Here is a 19771-nt window from a genome sequence, read left to right as displayed (position 1 = left end):
ACCATCGAATAGTAATCAAATGTACATCTTCATAGTTTAATGATTAGAGGCTTGCTGAATGAAGTATGCGCTGATCCCTGTATGCTTGAAAATACATTGGGTGAAAAGGCGGCTAGAAATGCCAAATGAAGGCATTTCTTGCCACAGACACCTTTCAGCAGATCCATTTTTCATTACACACTTCAAATATCAGCTATCAGTTATACCATAAAATATAATGTATAACATACAACAAAAAACACAATATATATATATATATGCCTGCACTTAGACATGTATTAGAGGTTGTCATAGTATACTACAGTAGCATAAATTATGCATTATTAACAATGCACACCACTGGAGTCCTCACGGTACATCTTTTTCATCAATTAGTTGACCAGGATTCATGTAGCAATAAAAAGTTAATTAAATAAACTGTGTTCTACAACTCCCATCTACCGTACAGACCTTGCAGCTTGAGGAAATGCCATCATGGTGATTCAGAGAAGGGAGAATAAAGAAAAACAAACACACTTAGACATCCACATGCCCGCACACTAGTGATGGGCATTCCGTCTCTTTTCAGTGAGCTGGCTCATTCGGCTCAGCTTACTAAAAAGAGCCGGCTCTTTTGGCTCCCAAAGGGCTCTTGAAAAAAAAAGGTTTGTATTTTTTCAAGTCAAAAGTTTGCTATGATTGGTGTTGAAACAATTCTAATCAAATTATTAAATGAAATCATACTCTATTTTAGTCCAAATGGCGTAGCAGTTTAGATGTCTTTGTCTTCGTCTTGTCCCCTTTATATATATTTTTTTCCCTTCGTATATATTTTTAAATATTTTAACCTCTGTTTGTTTCAACATGCTCTCCTGCAAACCGCCTCACGCAATGTGGTATATGGATGTGCTATTTTCTATACTTTAGAACCGGAACCCCCAACAGGAGCTAGCCAGATAACTACCTACTAGCTAATAGTCAGTTAGCCACGGCTAGCGATCATCAGCTAACCTTAGCCTGGTCAACTCCTGCCAGTCTGCACAGCGCGTTTCAACCCAGAGCTTACCAAACTGCTCTTTCTCCATCTCCGGTTTCCTACCGCAAGCTCGGAACCTTTTCACCTGGATCATCGCAGCTAGCTAACTGCTATCCGAGTGGCTACCCCCCTACGTCTCTGTCCCGATATGCTCTAGACTAGCTGTCTAGAGCATATCGGACTGCTAGCTGAAGAGGACCATCAGCCAATTTCTTGGGCTACAATACCTATTTTACCAATTGGCCTGGACCCTTTAACTGCCTACACGGAGCTCTGCCAATCCAACACGACTGGTCTGCCAACGTAACCGTCCGAGGGAGCTACAACAGACTTTCTTCCGTCACAACGTCCCCCCTAAGGCCCTTCTGCTAGCCCCGGCCCACTAGCTATCTGAATCGCCGTGTCTCCAGCTTGCCTAGCCTCCCACTGGTCCCTATGATCACTCGGCTATGCATGCCTCTCCCTAATGTCAATATGTCTTGTCCATTGCTGTTTTGGTTAGTGATTATTGTCTTATTTCACTGTAGAGACTCCAGCCCTGCTCAATATGCCTTAGCTAGCCCGTTTGTTTCACCTCCCACACATGCAGTGACCTCACCTGGTCTAAATGATGTCTCTAGAGACAAAACCTCTCTCATCGTCAAGCAATGCCTAGGTTTACCTCCACTGTATTCACATCTATTCTTCCACGCCCAGAAACCTGTTCCTTTTACTCTCTATTCCGAACGCACTAGACGACCAGTCCTTATAGCCTTTAGCCGTACCCTTATCCTACTCCTCCTCTGGTGATGTAGAGGTTAATCCAGGCCCTGCAGCGCCTAGATCCACTCCCATTCCCCAGGCGCTCTCATTTGTTGATTTCTGTAACTGTAAAAGCCTTGGTTTCATGCATGTTAACATTAGAAGAATCCTCTCTAAGTTTGTTTTACTCACTACTCTAGCAAACTCTTCCAACCCGGATGTCCTAGCTGTGTCTGAATCCTGGCTTAGGAAGGCCACCAAAAATCCTGAAATTTCCATCCCTAACTATAACACTTTCTGACAAGATAGAACTGCCAAAGGGGGCGGAGTTGCAATCTACTGCAGAGATAGCCTGCGGAGTTCTGTCATACTATCCAGGTCTGTGCCCAAACAATTCGAGCTTCTACTTCTAAAAATCCACCTTTCCAGAAATAAGTCTCTCACCGTTGCCGCTTGTTATAGACCACCTTCTGCCCCTAGCTGTGCCCTGGACACCATATTTGAATTGATTGACCCCCATATATCTTTTGAGCTCATAGGTGACCTAAACTGGACATGCTTAACCTCTCTGCGCACAGAACCCATTAACGGGATGAAATTCAACAACATACGGTGATCGCTACATAAATAGTCATATTAAACATTCATGAAAATACAAGTGTCTCACATGTTTCGAAAGCCTAGAATCTTGCTAATCCAAATGCGTTATCAGATTTAAAAAAGGATTTACTGCAAAAGAATATGATGCGATTATCTGAGGATAGAGCCCCATAAAAACAACTATTTCAACCAGCACAGGCGTAACAAAATCACAAACTGCAATAAAATAAATTGTTTACCTTTGACGATCTTCGTCTGTTTGCAATCCCAATGCTCATTGTTACACAATGAATGGTCTTTTGTTTGATAAATCCATTTTTATAGCGTAACACGAAACATTTTGTGAACCGCTTGTGTCGTGAATTCCGTCTCATTCCATTTTCGACGACACATTCGCTGTAAATACACACACTAAACGTGACTTTTCCAGTCATGTTTGGTTTCATTGCAATCAACTGGTTTGTTTGTAACACAACCAAACCTGATGGGTCATTTCGCGGGACGTATTGACTGAAGAAAAAAACGTTTTGAAGACAACAAGTAATGACATCATTGTGCACCAATGATATGACCTCTGTTTCTTTGATTGACTGTATTTTAACCCAATGACCACTGATCGTCTGGAAATCTAGCTGGGTAGATAGCCAATGAGCTGAGGTAAACGGCAATATGTAATGTTTATGTGTTGGAAGACCAACCAATGTGGTAAACTCCGACATAAAGAGGGTCATTCGCCAAACCTTCCCTCTAAATAAACCTCTGCTGTCTTCAACCAGGATCTCAGTGATCACTGCCTGCGTCCGTAATGGGTCTGCGGTCAAACGACCACCCCTCATCACTGTCAAATGCTCCCTAAAATCCTTCAGCAAGCAGGTCTTTCTAATCGACCTGGCCTGGGTATCCTGGAAGGATATTGACCTCATTCCGTCAGTAGAGGATGCCTGGATATTCTTTAAAAGTGCTTTCCTCACCATCTTAAATAAGCATGCCACATTCAAAAAAATGTAGAACCAGAAACAGATATAGCCCTTGGTTCACTCCAGTCCTGACTGCCCTTGACAAGCACAAAAACATCCTGCGGCATACTGCATTAGCATTGAATAGCCCCCGCGATATGCAACTTTTCAGGGAAGTTAGGAACCAATACACAGGCAGTTAGGAGAGCAAAGGCTAGCTTTTTCAAACAGAAACTTGCATACTGTAGCACAAACTCCAAAAAGTTCTGGGACACGGTAAAGTCCATGAAGAATAAGAGCACCTCCTCCCAGCTGCCCACTGCACTGAGGCTAGGAAACACTGTCACCACCGATAAATCCACGATAATTGAGAATTTCAATAAGCATTTTTTTACGGCTGGCCATGCTTTCCACCTGGCTACCCCTACCCCGGTCAACAGCCCTGCACCCCCCACAGCAATTTGTCCAAACATCACCCATTTCTCCTTCACCCAAATCCAGATAGCTGATGTTCTGAAAGAGATGCAAAATCTGGACCCCTACAAATCAGCTGGGTTACACAATCTGGACCCTCTCTTTCAAAAATGATCCCCCGTAATTGTTGCAACCCGTATTACTAGCCTGTTCAACATCTCTTTCATCTGAGATCCCCAAAGATTGGAAAGGTGCTGTGGTCATCTCCCTCTTCAAAGGGGGAGACACTCTAGACCCAAACTGTTACAAACCTATATTTATCCTACCCTGGCTCTAAGGTCTTCGAAAGCCAAGTTAACAAACAGATCACCGACCATTTGGTATCCCACCGTACCTTCTGCGCTATGCAATCTGGTTTCCGAGCTGGTCATGGGTGCACCTCAGCCACACTCAAGGTCCTAAACGATATCATAACCGCCATTGATAAAAGACAATACTGTGCAGACGTATTCATCGACCTGGCCAAGGCTTTCGACTCAACAGCCTTGGTTTCTCAAACGACTGCCTCGCCTGGTTCACCAGACAGAGTTCAGTATGTCAAATCGGAGGGACTGTTGTCCGGACCTCTGGCAGTCTCTATGGGGGTGCCACAGAGTTCAATTCCCGGGCCGACTCTTTTCTCTGTATACATCAAAGATGTCGCTCTTGCTAGGGGTGATTCTCTGATCCACCTCTACGCAGACAACACCATTCTGTATACTTCTGACCCTTCTTTGGACACTGTGTTAACTAACCTCCAGACAACTTCAATGCCATACAACTCTCCTTCCGTGGCCTCCAACTGCTCTTAAATGCAAGTAAAACTAAATGCATGCTCTTCAACCGATCGCGGCCCGCACCCGCCCGCCCGTCCAGCATCGCTACTCTGGACGGTTCTGACTTAGAATATGTGGACAATTACAAATACCTAGGTGTCTGGTTAGACTATAAACTCTCCTTCTAGACTCACATTAAGCATCTCCAATCCAAAATTAAATCTAAAATCTGCTTCCTATTTCGCAACAAAGCATTCTTCATTCATGCTGCCAAACACCCTCGTAAACCTGACTATGCTACCCATCCTTGACTTCGATGCAATTTATAAAATAGCCTTCAACACTCACTCAACAAATTGGATGCAGTCTATCACAGTGCCATCCGTTTTGTCACCAAAGCCCCATATACCCACCACTGCGACCTGTATGCTCTCGTTGGCTGGCCCTCACTTCATATTCGTCGCCAAACCCACTGGCTCCAGGTCATCTATAAGTCTTTGCTAGGTAAAGCTCCGCCTTATCTCAGCTCACTGGTCACCATAGCAGCACCCACCCCTGGCAAGCGCTCCAGCAGGTATATTTCACTGGTCACCCCCAAAGCCAATTCCTCATTTTCCGCATTTCCTTCCAGTTCTCTGCTGCCAATGACTGGAACGAACTGCAAAAATCGCTGAAGCTGGAGACTTTTAGCCCATACAACTACCCCATCCCCATACTGTATTTATTTATTTATTATCTATTATTAGCACATCTATCACTCCAGTGTTTAATTGCTTTATCGTAATTCCTGCATAACTTCATTAGGATGAACACGTGGACCAGGAGGGGATCTGCAGCTCGCCGCTGTGTGCCAGAGGGAAAGTCTGCTGCTCTGCAGGATGTTTCAAGGATGGGATCCAACAAATGCACATCCTCCTAAGAGAGGCAATCCGTGTGCGGGAGATTTTCACCTCCTACTTCTTCGAAGAGGGTTCTGTTCCCTGGCAACACCATAGACTACACTATGCACAACCAAAGGCTCTTTTAAGAGCCTTTCACATTGCAATAAGATTATTCTTCCATTTACTTAGCTATGTCAACTGCAGTTATTCAATTCCCAGTTTCTCTCCCTTTGATTTCTACTTCTCAGGTGAGGTTGCTGTTTAGGTAAGGGATGTCTGTACAAAAACAAAACAGGCTCTTTTAAGTAGAGGTCGACTGATTATGATTTTTCAACGCCGATACCGATTATTGGAGGACCAAAAAAAAAGCCGCTACCGATTAATTGGCCGTTTTATATATGTATATATATATATATATATATATATATATATATATATATATATATATATATATTTTGTAATAATGACAATTACAACAATACTGAATGAACAATTAACACTTTTATTTGAACTTAATATAATACATAATTAAAATCTATTTAGTCTCAAATAAACAATGAAACATGTTCAATTTGGTTTAAATAATGCAAAAAGTGTTGGGAGAAGTGTTGGAGAAGAAAGTAAAAATGCAATATGTGCCATGTAAAAAAAGCTAACGTTTAAGTTCCTTGCTCAGAACATGAGAACATATGAAAGCTGATGGTTCAATATTCCCAGTTAAGAGGTTTAGGTTGTAGTTATTGTAGGAATTATGACGCGTATTTCATATACCTTTGACTATTGGATGGTCTTATAGGCACTTTAGTATTGCCAGCCTAATCTCGGGAGTTGATATGCTTGAAGTCATAAACAGTGCTGTGCCTCAAGCATTGCTTAGAGCTGCTGGCAAACACAGTAAAGTGCTGTTTGAATGAATGCTTAGGAGCCTGCTGCTGCCTACCACAGCTCAGTCAGACGGCTCTATCAAATCATAGACTTAATTATAATATAATAAACACAGAAATATGAGCCTTTGGTCATTAATTTGGTCAAATCTGGAAACTATCATTTTGAAAACAAAACGTTTATTATCTAATTGAAATACAGAACTGTTCCGTATTTTATCGAACGGGTGGCAACCTTAAGTCTAAATATTGCTGTTACATTGCACAACCTTCAATGTTATGTCATAATTATGTAAAATTCTGGCAAATTAGTTCACAATGAGCCAGGCGGCCCAAACTGTTGCATATACCCTGACCCTGCTTGCACTGAACGTAAGAGAAGTGACACAATTTCCCTAGTTAATATTGCCTGCTAACATGAATTTCTTTTAACTAAATATGCAGGTAAAAAATATATACTTCTGTGTATTGATTTTAAGAAAGGCATTGATGTTATGGTTAGGTACATTTGTGCTTTTTTTGCGAATGCGCTTTTGTTAAATCATCACCCGTTTGCGAAGTTGAAGTAGGCTTGATTCGGTGATAAATTAACAGGCACCGCATTGATTATATGCAACGCAGGACAAGCTAGTTAACCTAGTAATATCGTCAACCATGTGTAGTTAACTAGTGATTGTGAAGATTGATTGTTTTTTATAAGTTTAATGCTAGCTAGCAACTTACCTTGGCTCCTTGCAGCCACAAGTTCCCTTTGACGCTGCACTCGCGTAACAGGTGGTCAGCCTACCACGCAGTTTCCTCGTGGATTACAATGTAATCGCCGTCCACAAAGGCCGATAACCGATTGTTATGAAAACTTGAAATCGGCCATAATTATGCCAATTAATCGGTCGACCTCTACTTTTAAGAGTCACCCATATTGTAAAAATGTAGAACAATTAGACACCCTATAACCCACACACTCATGTATCAATCTGATTGATGGATTGTGTTGTGCAGTAAGGAGGTTCAAGTGTATAACTTCTGGCTCCTTCCACCTTCAACGAATAGGCAAAGAGGGCCAACCATCGAGAATAGTAAGACACTTAATTATTTCTATAACTACGCTATATCGTTTGTCCTCGTGTGGCCGTTCATGTTTTTAGGCATTAAGTACCCTGCAGCCACTTAGTGTGGTGTGGACACCAGGTGAGGCCACACACAGATTCCTGTTGAACACTGTCTCCTTAACTACCATATTTTCTCAATAAAAGTCTCTCTCCTTCACTTCATCCCTCTCTCCTCTTCTCCCTAAATCCTCTAGGTTATATAATCTGTGTCGGTGAACCCCTCCCACATCTGAACTGGCTACAAAGAGGACACTTTGTCAGGTCAACAGGAAGTAATATTAATAAAGAGATGCTTTACATTGAAATACAGACACTAGTCCCAGAGTCAATAATTGAAGGTCAGTTTCACACTTCACCTGATTATTATGATGACTAACAATGTTAGAATAAGACATTTTCTAAAAGGCTTAAACATGCAGATATGTTTTGATGTGAGAGAGGATGCCATCCCCCAGTAACATCATCGCCACCTCACCGCTCTTAAGATAACCTTCAGGCTGACTAGAGACACTATTATGTAATTGTGATGAACTGAGAGAATATTTGGGTAGCACTGTGATTCATAAATGATATGCTGCCTTCCCTGCTCCTATGTTCTTACCTCTTTCCCTTTGTCTTCTCCACCTCTCTCGCCACCTCTTTCTTCCTGTTTTTATACTGCACAACAGATGTGCATTGAAGTACAGATTTAACTTGTTTTTATAATATTACAATTATATTTATAATGCATGTATTTATAACACTTGGATAATTCACTTCTTTCAATAAAGCGTTTCATTCTCTACTGTTGAAATTAAGTCTCATTTGATGAAATACTACACCTATCCTGTGTTTATCACATCAATGCAGATGAAGGGCATTAGATATTGAGATTAACCGGTTTTAGGCTATTTACATGATGCATAGGAAGTGTAGTGTACTGTTTTTAAAAGTTATATTTCTGTATATATGAATTACAAATCAGCCTAGTTAAATCCTTTTTCTAGTCTATTAGTTACAATGTATAACCATTGATGTCCCAGGACCAAGATCGGTAAACACTGTTGTAGTGTATAATTGTAATGCAGACACAGCATCATTCAAAGACTGGAATTTGATACTCCTGGTATTGGATATGACTGAAATAATCTCAGACACTCATACCTGAACTGCACCTTTATTTGCCAAGGTAGAATACATGATCAGTGAATATATTAAAATGTACAGGTTACAATGTGGGGATGGATCTCATGCATGGTAATAACTACATGTATAGTGTATGTACACTTCTGACCCACTGGAAGTGTGATACAGTGAATTATAAGTGAAATAATCTGTCTGTAAAGAATTGTTGGAAAAATTAATTGTGTCATGCACAAAGTAGATGTCCTAATCGTCTTGCCAAAACTATAGTTTGTTAACAAGAATTTTGTGGAGTGGTTGAAAAACGACTTTTAATGACTCCAAACTAAGTGTGTATGTAAACTTCTGACTTCAACTGTATAAGTAACAAATAAAAATCTTTCCAGTATAATTTATTCATATGGGCAAATAGATTCCATGGTAACAGAGTGATGCTGAGACTCAGATTTTTCACTTTAAAAATGTATGTCAAAACAAAAACCAAATATTAAAAAGTTAAACAAACCATACAACTGCTATGCACAAGGACTACTTTTAAAGGTCCAATGCAGACATTTTTATCTCAATATCAAATCATTTCTGGATAACAATGAAGTACCTTACTGTGATTTTTTTTTAAATGAAAATGGTAAAAAAATAAACAAAAATAGCTTCTTAGCAAAGACACATTTCTCAAGTAAGAATTTGCTAGGGATGTCTGGGAGTGGTCTGAGTCTGGAGGGGAAAACTCAAAACTAGCATTTATTGGCAGAAAGGTTTGGAACTATTTCTTATTGGTCTATTAACTAATTTACTACCTAGTGATGTCACCAGGAAGGCCAAAACTCCATCCCACCATAACAGGCTGAAATTTCTGGCGGTCTTTTCAAACAGCTTGTACACTAAAAGGGCATTATCATAATTTCAACAATTTCAAAGTATTATTCTAATCTTATAGTGTGGAACTATATATAAAACACAGGAAAATCATGTTTCACAATTTCCACAGAAGATTAAACAGAAACACATTTGCTTGACAAACAGTGCAGATGCAAAGTTTGGTAACAGAATGACGGCACAAACTTCATGAATAGTCATGCTGTTACCAAACATTGCTTCTGCACTGTTTGTCAAGTAAATGTGTTTTTGTAAAACAAAATCTGTGGAAATGAAGTAGTAGTATGCATAAAGTATCTATAAATATATCCACAGGAAAGTATAAATAAATCAACTTTTCAAAGTACTCATAGTGCATTCAGATTTTTTACATAAAAAAAAAAAAGGCAAGCCAGTTAAGAACAAATTCTTATTTACAATGACGACCTAGGAACAGTGGGTGCCTTGTTCAACATATTTTTACCTTGTCAGCTCGGGGATACGATCTGGCAACCTTCAGGTTACTAGTCCAACGCCCTAACCACTAGGCTACCTGCCGCACCAAATGACCTAAATCACGTGAACAATATGAAAATGCATGCATACTTCCTGAGCTTGTACACGTGTTGACATGGTTCTGCACATGCTTAAGGTGATAGCAATGTAAATGTACTACTAGAGCATTGAAAAGTTAATTAGATTATTATTTCCTGTGGATACATTGTCTCACATTACTACCTGCAAAAGGATAAACTGCACAGACAACCGGTGAAATAAGTTAAACTATAATTTGAATGTGAGAGGAAGTGATTGTGAGAGGAAATGTTCCAAACAAATAAATATATGGCATTAACCTCAGACTGCACCATTTCAATCTGATTGTCAGGCACCCCATATGCATAACCCCAGGCATTATTCATTTGTGCTAGCTAGTTAGATGGATAACCCGGGCTAGAAAACAACTAGCTAGCTTTATTTATTTTCTGGTGATGATTTTGTAGGTGCTCAAATACTATGCCCATGCTGAGGTACAGTAGCTAACACTATTGCATGTAACTACTTATGCAAGTAAATAAGCTATTATTGAATAAATTGAATTCACAATCTGGGTTAGCAATGCAAACTATGCTATTTAACTAGCTAAAAACATTTCATTCCCAGTCTTCCAGTTAGCTAAATAGCTAGTTAGCTACAGTAGTATCTATGTCGCAACCCTTACGCTTCGATCACGCTGACGGTGTTTATTGCATTTTGGTCCACCAGAATTACATTCATTTCCCATGTAACGCTGTGTTCAACTTATTGCAATTGCAGAGGCAGTAGCAGTGCATTCGGTGTGGTGCATACCTTGGATTCATCGAACGTATGCATCAAACTGTTTGCTTAAACGGTTAAAGCTCGATCACACCGACAGAATCCTTGCGCCAAGTAGTAAGCACCATCATCTGGAAATGTATGCAACAAAAGTTCAACATTCACCTTCTGCTAACGTTACCATTTATGTCAAGCCCGCATACGTTTGCCTATCCGTATCAAGTTACCCTCTTGATATCTGGAACAGGACCTGGCGATTGTTTATTATAGTTATCAATTTTTGGCTTAACTAAATTCCACAAGCAATACTTTTGAATAAAATATTACAATGTCGATGACTCTTGCAGTGTGGCAATGTAAACATACGGGACTTCCGGGTTAAATCACATGACAATGACGTAGCTAATTTAAAGGAGCAGGGCGTGTACTATTTGCCAAGCCAGAAAGGAACAGGTTGGTTGTTTAGCAAAACCGACTCGTGCGGTAGAGTTCCTCGGCAAAAACAAAAATTAATGCGTGATTTCTTGAGTTATCCTAGAGTAATTCTGACTATTTTGAGTAAGTGGCTACTGCATCTCAAAATGGACAAGCTGTACTATTGACGTGTTATTCTCGTTCTTCTTCTTTTTCCGCCGAGGTTTATTGGCAGACTCATAAGGTGTACTGCCGCCACCTACTGTACAGGTTTTTTTTTTTATGAACAAATTATAGCAATTACCAAAAATAAAATACAAAAAATAAACACAAACTAAATTCACCCTACTACCCTGAATTTCAAACAAAAACTACTATTCAGATCCCTACACAGGCTCAGGTAACTGGGAGGGAGAACCCCTGTAACATTTTGGCTGTCCTGAAGTCCTGGAGTTCCAATAATCTATTTGCTGCCTTCATAATGATGTCTAGCTTCTTTGCTTTTTGATTAGTTTGAGTAGTTAAATGTATCACCTGTGCTATAGACGCAACAAAGTCCACCTTCTTCACTATTACTCAGGATCCCTCTCCTGCATGGCATTCATTGCAGACTGTGGGACATCCACTACTATCTTGGGTTAAGCTAGGCTAGTTAATATAATAATACTAGACAAAATGGCGCCTGCTAATATTTGAGTTTGAACGTTTGGTTTATATCTCCTCTAATATAATATTGTGGTTTCTTTTCTACTTCATTTATACCTTTGTTCATTTTTATTAAAACAGTGCATGTTTATTAAGTTTTATCTGAGGTTATGATAAATACTGCAATGGTATATTTTGAAATTCAAGTCAATGTATTAGTAGGACTATTTTAATTACAGAGGCTGTATTATATTGCTGCACTTACAGTACTTTATACGGTCTCATGAGTTTCTAAAGGGAAAACAAGTTGAATGTATTTCATTGTGATTTCTCATGTGAATTTGTTTAAGAATATTGGAAAAGTAATTTGTACACATTACCTTTTTGAACTTTAACTAGTTAAGAAAACATGATTGAGTGCTTTATCAAACGAAAAGTGAATCAACACTAGATGAATACGCTTGTTACAACTTTAGCAGTTTCCTCCTGTCTCCTTTTATTTCTTCTGTTTAACAGAAACATAACATTATCTGCATTTTAGTCCCCACCACATGGGACCTGTGACATCAGTCAAAACACCTCAAAACAAGACATGGTTTCAATAACAAGATACAACAAGCTGAAACGAGCCACCTACGATTCCCCACATGGCGGCTTCTTGGCATTGTTGATAGCCATCTGACCTTTCAGAATCATAACAACACATGCCTTCCGGCCACATTGCACATACATTATTTTTGTGAAGTTGTCAGCCAACCAAATTATAGAAACCAAGGGTTGACCAAGTCAATGTCGCCTGGGTACCAGTCAGTCTGATTAGCTATTCCACTCCTTGTCATGTTTGTCATGACAATTTCATCAGGAGTTCAATTAAGAGAACAGAGATAGACTGGCACACAGGTTAAAGTCAATAGTGTTGACATGGCTTTTTTTTTTTGTGCAGTGCCAATCAGTGTTCTTTTAACCATGTCTATGTTTCTAAAATAGGATAATTTAATTCACCCAACATTGTTGTCCTATCAAATACTGATATACTATCTCTAGTCAGTCTACAGATGCACTCACATGATGACCTGATGCTTGAAAAGTCACAGTAATAATGTACAGTAGTAACAAACATGGTGCCTCTGGATTTAGAAACTCTCTGGTAAAGGTCTTCACGGGTCCAACTGAACCTGATATACTGAGCGGGTCCGGGTCCAAAATTCTAACTTGTCCTTCGGGTCCTGGTTGGGTACTGTTTGATTGCCATCAAAGCTCATCACGAAGCTCATCACAATGCTAAGGACCATGGGACTAATCACCTCCCTCTGCAACTGGATCTTGGACTTCCTGATGGGCCACCCCCAGGTGGTAAGGGTAGGCAACAACACGTCTGCCACACTGATCCTCAACACTGGGGCCCCTCAGGGGTGTGCACTTAGTGCCCTCCTGTACTCCCTGTTCACCCACGACTGCGTGGCCAAACATGACTCCAACATCATCATTAAGTTTGCTGACAACAATAGTGGTAGGCCTGATCACCGACAACGATGAGACAGCCTATAGGGAGGAGGTCAGAGACCTGGCAGTGTGGTGCCAGGATAACAACCTCTCCCTCAATGTGGGCAAGACAAAGGAGCTAATCGTGGACTACAGGAAAAGGCGGGCTGAACAGGCCCCCATTATCATCAACCGGGCTGTAATGGAGCGGATCGAGAGTTTCAAGTTCATTGGTGTCCACATCACCAATTAACTATCATGGTCCAAACACACCAAGACAGTCGTGAAGAGAGCACAACAAAACTTTTTCCCCCGCATGGGTCCCCAGATCCTCAAAAAGTTATACAGATGCACCATCGAGAGCATCCTGACCGGTTGCATCACCGCCTGGTATGGCAACTGCTCAGCATCTGATAGTAAGGCGCTATAGAGGGTAGTGCATATGGCCCAGTACATCACTGGGGCCAAGCTTCCTGCAATCCAGGACCTATATAATAGGGGGTGTCCGAGGAAAGCCCATAAAATTGTCAGAGACTCCAGTCACCTAAGTCATAGACTGTTTTCTCTGCTACCGCACGGCAAGCGGTGCCAGAGCACCAAGAGTAGGATCAAAAGGCTCCTTTACAGCGTCTATCCCCAAGCCATTAGACTGCTTAAGGGTTAAGGGTTTGTAAGTAAGCATTTCACGGTAAGGTCTACACTTGTATTTGGTGCATGTGACAAATTGAGTTTTATTTGATTTTAGATAAGTTCAAATAAAAAATGACAGGTCAGAACTTTCAGCTGGGACTGATGAGAGACAATATCACTGATGAGGTCAACTGTTTCAATCTCATTACCTGTATGACGCAGCAGTGTCTTGCTTTAAACTCTTTTGGCACTTGTTTTGCTTCATATACAGTTGAAGTCGGAGGTTTACATACACCATACACATTCTTGACATTTAATTCTTAGAAAAAAATCCCTGTATTAGGTCAGTTAGGATCACCACTTTATTTTAAGATTGTGAAATGTCAGAATAAGAGTAGAGAGAATGATTTATTTCAGCTTTTAGTTATTTTATCACATTCCCAGTGGGTCAGAAGTTTACATACACTCAATTAGTATTCGGTAGCATAGCCTTTAAATTGTTTAACTTCGGTCAAACGTTTTGGGGAGCCTTCCACAAGCTTCCCACAATAAGTTGGGGGAATTTTGGCCCATTCCTCCTGAAAGAGCTGGTGTAACTGAGTTAGGTTTGTAGGCCTCTTTGCTCGCACACGCTTTTTCAGTTCTGCCCACAAATTTTCTATGGGATTGAGATCGGGGTTTTGTGATGGCCACTCCAATACTTTGACTTTCTTGTCCTTAAGCCATTTTTCCACAACTTTGGAAGTATGCTTGGTGTCTGCTTGGGGTCATGATGCCATTTATTTTGTGAAGTGCACCAGTCCCTTCTGCAACAAAGCACCCCCACAACATGATGCTGCTACCCCCATGCTTCACGGTTGAGATGGTGTTCTTCGGCTTGCAAGCCACGCCCCTTTTCCTCCAAACATAACGATGGTATTTATGGCCAAACAGTTCTATTTTTGTTTCATCAGACCAGAGGATATTTTTTCAAAAAAGTACGATCTTTGTCCCCATGTGCAGTTGCAAACCGTAGTCTGGATTTTTTTATGGCGGTTTTGGAGCAGTGGTTTCTTCCTTGCTGAGCAGCCTTTCAGGTTATGTCAAGATAGGACTCGCTTTACTGTGGATATAGATACTTTTGTACCTGTTTCCTCCAGCATCTTCACAAGGTCATTTGCTGTTGTTCTAGGGTTGATTTGCACTTTTTGCACCGAAGTACGTTCATCTCTAGGAGACAGAACGTGTCTCCTTCCTGAGCGGTATGATGGCTGCGTTGTCCCATGGTGTTTATACTTGCGTACTATTGTTTGTACAGATGAACGTGGTACCGTTAGGCGTTTTGAACTTGCTCCCAAAGATGAACCAGACTTGTGGTCTACAATTATTTTTCTGAGGTCATGGCTGATTTCTTTTGATTTTCCCATGATGTCAAGCAAAGAGGCACTGAGTTTGAAGGTAGGCCTTGAAATACATCCACAGGTACACCTCCAATTGACTCAAAGCTTCTGAAGCCATGACATCATTCTCTGGAATTTTCCAAGCTTTTTAAGGGCACAGTCAACTTAGTTTATGTAAACTTCTGACCCACTGGAACAGTGAATAAGTGAAATGATCTGTCTTTAAACCCCCCCCCCCCCAAAAAAAAGACTTGTGTCATGCACAAAGTAGATGTCCAAACCGACTTACCAAAATTATAGTTTGTTAACAATAAATTTGTGGAGTGGTTGAAAAACGAGTTTTAATGACTCCAAACTAATGTATGTAAACTTCTGACTTCAACTGTATATGCTCTATGAAGTAATCTCTGTACAATTTATAAAGGACAACTTCTTTAAATATCTAATGTAGCAGAATTGTACAATACAAACTTCTCTGTAGGCTAAAAAATATGACACAAAGCATGATGAACTGGTTATGCAAAAAAAACTGTTGAACACTTTGAACAAATTTGATCAAAAACATGTTATAACCTATGAAAGCATGGCATTTATCTTGTGCCCTTTCATATTATTTTAAAGGAAGAAGTGAACAGTAATTAGCTATTCTCCTTCACCCTTGCCTGTTTTCTGTTTGACCCTATGTGTGATGGTTTCAGTGGCCATTTTAGCATGTCAATGATGGGGTGAAAATAAATAAAGTGGGATGCATTCCAGCAAAGCCACAAAACAACACAAAACAATACATTAATTGCACTATAACGATGACAAACGGTACCCACAAACTGTTAGGGCCTACATAAAGGTTTCCTAACAGCAGTCCCAGCATCTTACCACTGCTACACCTGGCTATCAGCGGAGCCTTGTCTGGCAGTGAAACAGTTCAGCCTCATTTTCTGCCTTTAAAACAACTTGGCTCACTTGCTTCTAATGACAATTGAGATGTACAAACTATGGCATAAGGGGATGACAAGCGGATAAGAGGCAATCTGTAATTTCGATTAAGACATTCATGAGCAAGCTAGGGCGGACGTAACGTTAGTCAATATAACTATTTGTTTAGCACTTTTGAAATGTACAGCGACAGAATTCAGAACATGGGCCGTTCTTACACCAAGTCAGAACCGTAGGATAAATAAAGGAACCGTAGGATGCATACAGTATAAGCAGACAATGAAAGCTCTTACAATATTTGATGATTACATTTCTCTAAAACAGGTTATAGGCTACACGTGCACCACTAAGTCAGAACAGTAGGTGAAATTAAGAGGGGTAAATAGACCAAATTATTAGGGTGAGACACATGGGCCACTAACATCTTACTTCACAACACACACTTATTATTACTTTCTTAGCTACAGTATACATATGTCCCTGGCATATTGCATAATTTATGCAGCAGCATATAATACATTTTTGGACTCACCTTGTTGTGTTGTGATCACTTGAACAGGAGGTGGCACGGCGGGTCTTCGTGGGCAAATCTTGCCAACAAAGTCTTGCATTCTCTGGAATTATGGTGCTTTCAAAACAACTGGAGGACGGATTTATAATTCCGAGTTGGATGACCATTCAAAACGTATTTTCTCAGGTCGTTTATTCCCGACTTCTCAGTTGTCTTGAAACTCACTGAAGTCAAGTTAACAGTTGTTTTGAGCGTGGCACAAATCATGTTGAATGTTTATCATTTTAAACTTGGAAAAGAGCCCCTCAATACCAGATTTGGGACCACACAGCCACTGTCACTGATTTCTTCCAAACCACTTGTTGAATTTGCGATTTACTTGTTGTGTAATGGCCAATGAGCACCGATACATTTTATCTATAATTTCTCTTCATTATTTAACTTCATATGACAAGGATTAAAAAGGATTTGCCAGTATATTGTCGACTTGATTGATGATGATGACTGCTAGCTAAGATTGTGAAAGTATGATGCTGACATGATCAGTCCAATCAAAGCTACTGTACATACAGTATAATATGATTTGATGTAATTTTATCTGTGGCCAATGACCTTGACTGTTCTTGGATGAGCACTTCTAATGTAACACTTGAAGGGCTAGAATTTAAGGTCTCCTCTTCCACTTGGCAGTGACGTAAAGTCCCCACGATGGACAGAACACTGAGCCAATCACAGCGCAACGCTCCATATTTTCTGTTGGCTTGCCCCACCACAGAAAGCACTGAGCTAGGCTGAAACAACTGCATTTTGGAGCTGCCTTACTCAAGAAAACAAAAAAAGAGACCATGTTTGTATGCGGCTTTAATAACTCAATGATATATATTATTTTGTACCTTGTTTGTAAATAGATATGAGACACGTACGTATTAATGCTAAAATAACATGCAAAACAGGCCATTTTTGCTAAAAATGTGGGTCTGAATGACGGCTCGCCACTGGATAGTTTATTTGTTCTTTTAAATCCCTCAGTCCAACACCTGTAGCCTTACATAAAAATAGTTTGAGGGGTACACAGCATTAAGAGGATGTGTATGTTTTCCTTACTAAAAGTTCTGATTGAGTAACCCGTAGATGACAGCATTGAGACAGATGTTGAAATAGGCCATAAAGTACCTGGTGACAAAGAGCCAATCTGAGATTTTTGCTGCCACCGTTCCGTTCCAGAGTTAATGGCCAGTGCCAGGCCAATAATGTTTAGTGGTCCCCAGCCCATCAAACATTAGGAACACCACAAACATGGTCAAGAAATGACTGTAGTTTCTGCTTGTCATCTGGTTTCACCCTGTTTCACCTGGATGATAAACACCCAGATCCTCAGGTAGCAGTAACAGACCACCGAGAGGGGCACCAGGAAGTGGATCAGCACCAGAGCTGGTCTAGTAGGAGCTGACAGTCTGGGTGAAGGTGCAGGAGTAGAGGCGTGAGTCATACTGCAGAGAGCCCACTAAGAAGTTGAGCACTGTGGCCATGGCAGTGAGAAGCCAAGTGAGGCCCAGGTAACAGCAGATGTTCCTGGTGCACAACATGTGGTCATAGTGCAGGCTGTGGCAGATGTACCGGTTGATGGAAATGGCCAAGATGTTAAAGACGGAGCCAATGATACTGAGGCCTATGATGAAGCCACTGAGCTGGCAGTGCATGTCCCCAACGATCCAGTCATTGTGGAAGATGGACAGGAGAGCCAGGGGGTAGGAGTACACTGCCACCACGTCTTCCACCGACATGCTCACCAAATATGTTTCCTACAAGAGACAAAACAATCATTTTAATGGTCCAATTTAGTGAATATAAACATTCATCCGTATTAAATATATGTATGCACTGGAACAGTGCATAGTTACTGCGTAATATTTAGAGACACTTGTTGTATTCAGCGCATGTGACAAATACATTTGACTTGAGACACAGTCGTCTGGTTTCACAAGACTAGGTGCATACTAATATAGTAGTATTTGTTCAGGTAAACTTGAGCAGCAAATCAATAACCTAATCTTAAAAATGTCTAATCCAATGGGACAAAATGTACTGAGCCAATTGAAGCAAAATAATTTCCTGCTGTGGACTCTATGTCATCAGTTTGATTTATGGAGCATGATTCCTCCTGACAGGAGTAGCGTCTGTATCTTTCTCACCCTCCGATGACCAATGTCCAGCCAGAGAAACACACACTTCTCAATAATAGAATTGTCTTGACTTGATAATCTTATCCACTTTGCCCTTGATTTTATGTAGGTGCTATTCACCTTCTTCATGTAATCATCATCCAATTTGGATTGTAGATCCGTGTATTTTTGTCGTCGACAGACAAATCTGACTTGTTACAAAGACTGGCGAACAAAAATATAAATGCAATAATTTCAAAGATTTTACTAGGGCTGTCCCCGACCAAAAAACATATTGGTCGACCAAAAGTAGTCTGGTCTTTCGACCAATTGACTGGTTGTAGTTTTAAAACGTGTATTTTTCCAAACATACACACACCCTATGTGTTTTAATAAAATCAACTATATGTAGGTGACTGAGCTTGTCTGATGCTTTAAGCACGCTGTCATTAAATAATTAAGACACACACAAATGACTCGAGGGAGCCAGAAATCAAGATAGCCTAACCAGAAGAAAAAAACAAACCTCCTCCTCCAGCTGCTGCTGGGCTTTGCAGATTCTCCTGTTACGCTCCCGAAGTTGCTGGTAATAGGCTACACCAGGGGTCGGCAACCTTTTCCATTTGGAGTGCCAATTTATCTTACCATTTCTACCGATCTGCATGCCAGTTATGATTTTCATATGCACATTTTCGTAATAAAGTCTTATCTCAGTCATGTGATTAATAAAAATGTGATCTATGAAAATTATACAAATATAGATACAGATCTAAAAGTAATTTATATTGCCATTGCCAACTATGTAAATAATAGTCTACAAAAATAGCCAACATATAAAAACATTGCAGCCTGCAGATAAAAAATATCCTAATAAAATTAAATCACATTTGCTATTCATGGCCTGTCTGC

The 19771-nt window shown here is 40.4% G+C and overlaps 1 pseudogene; it reads right to left on the bottom strand.

Annotated features, from left to right (window-relative positions):
- Positions 1-17803: 17803 nt before the first annotated feature.
- On the bottom strand, positions 17804-19526 carry LOC115136264 (melatonin receptor type 1C-like; annotated as a pseudogene).
- Positions 19527-19771: the final 245 nt, after the last annotated feature.

The sequence above is a fragment of the Oncorhynchus nerka genome, linkage group LG10 (genome assembly GCF_034236695.1).
Source record: "Oncorhynchus nerka isolate Pitt River linkage group LG10, Oner_Uvic_2.0, whole genome shotgun sequence".
In the NCBI taxonomy this organism is placed as follows: Eukaryota; Metazoa; Chordata; class Actinopteri; order Salmoniformes; family Salmonidae; genus Oncorhynchus; species Oncorhynchus nerka.
The sequence above is the reverse complement of the archived record's forward strand: the minus strand, read 5'-3'. Positions and strand labels throughout refer to the sequence as shown.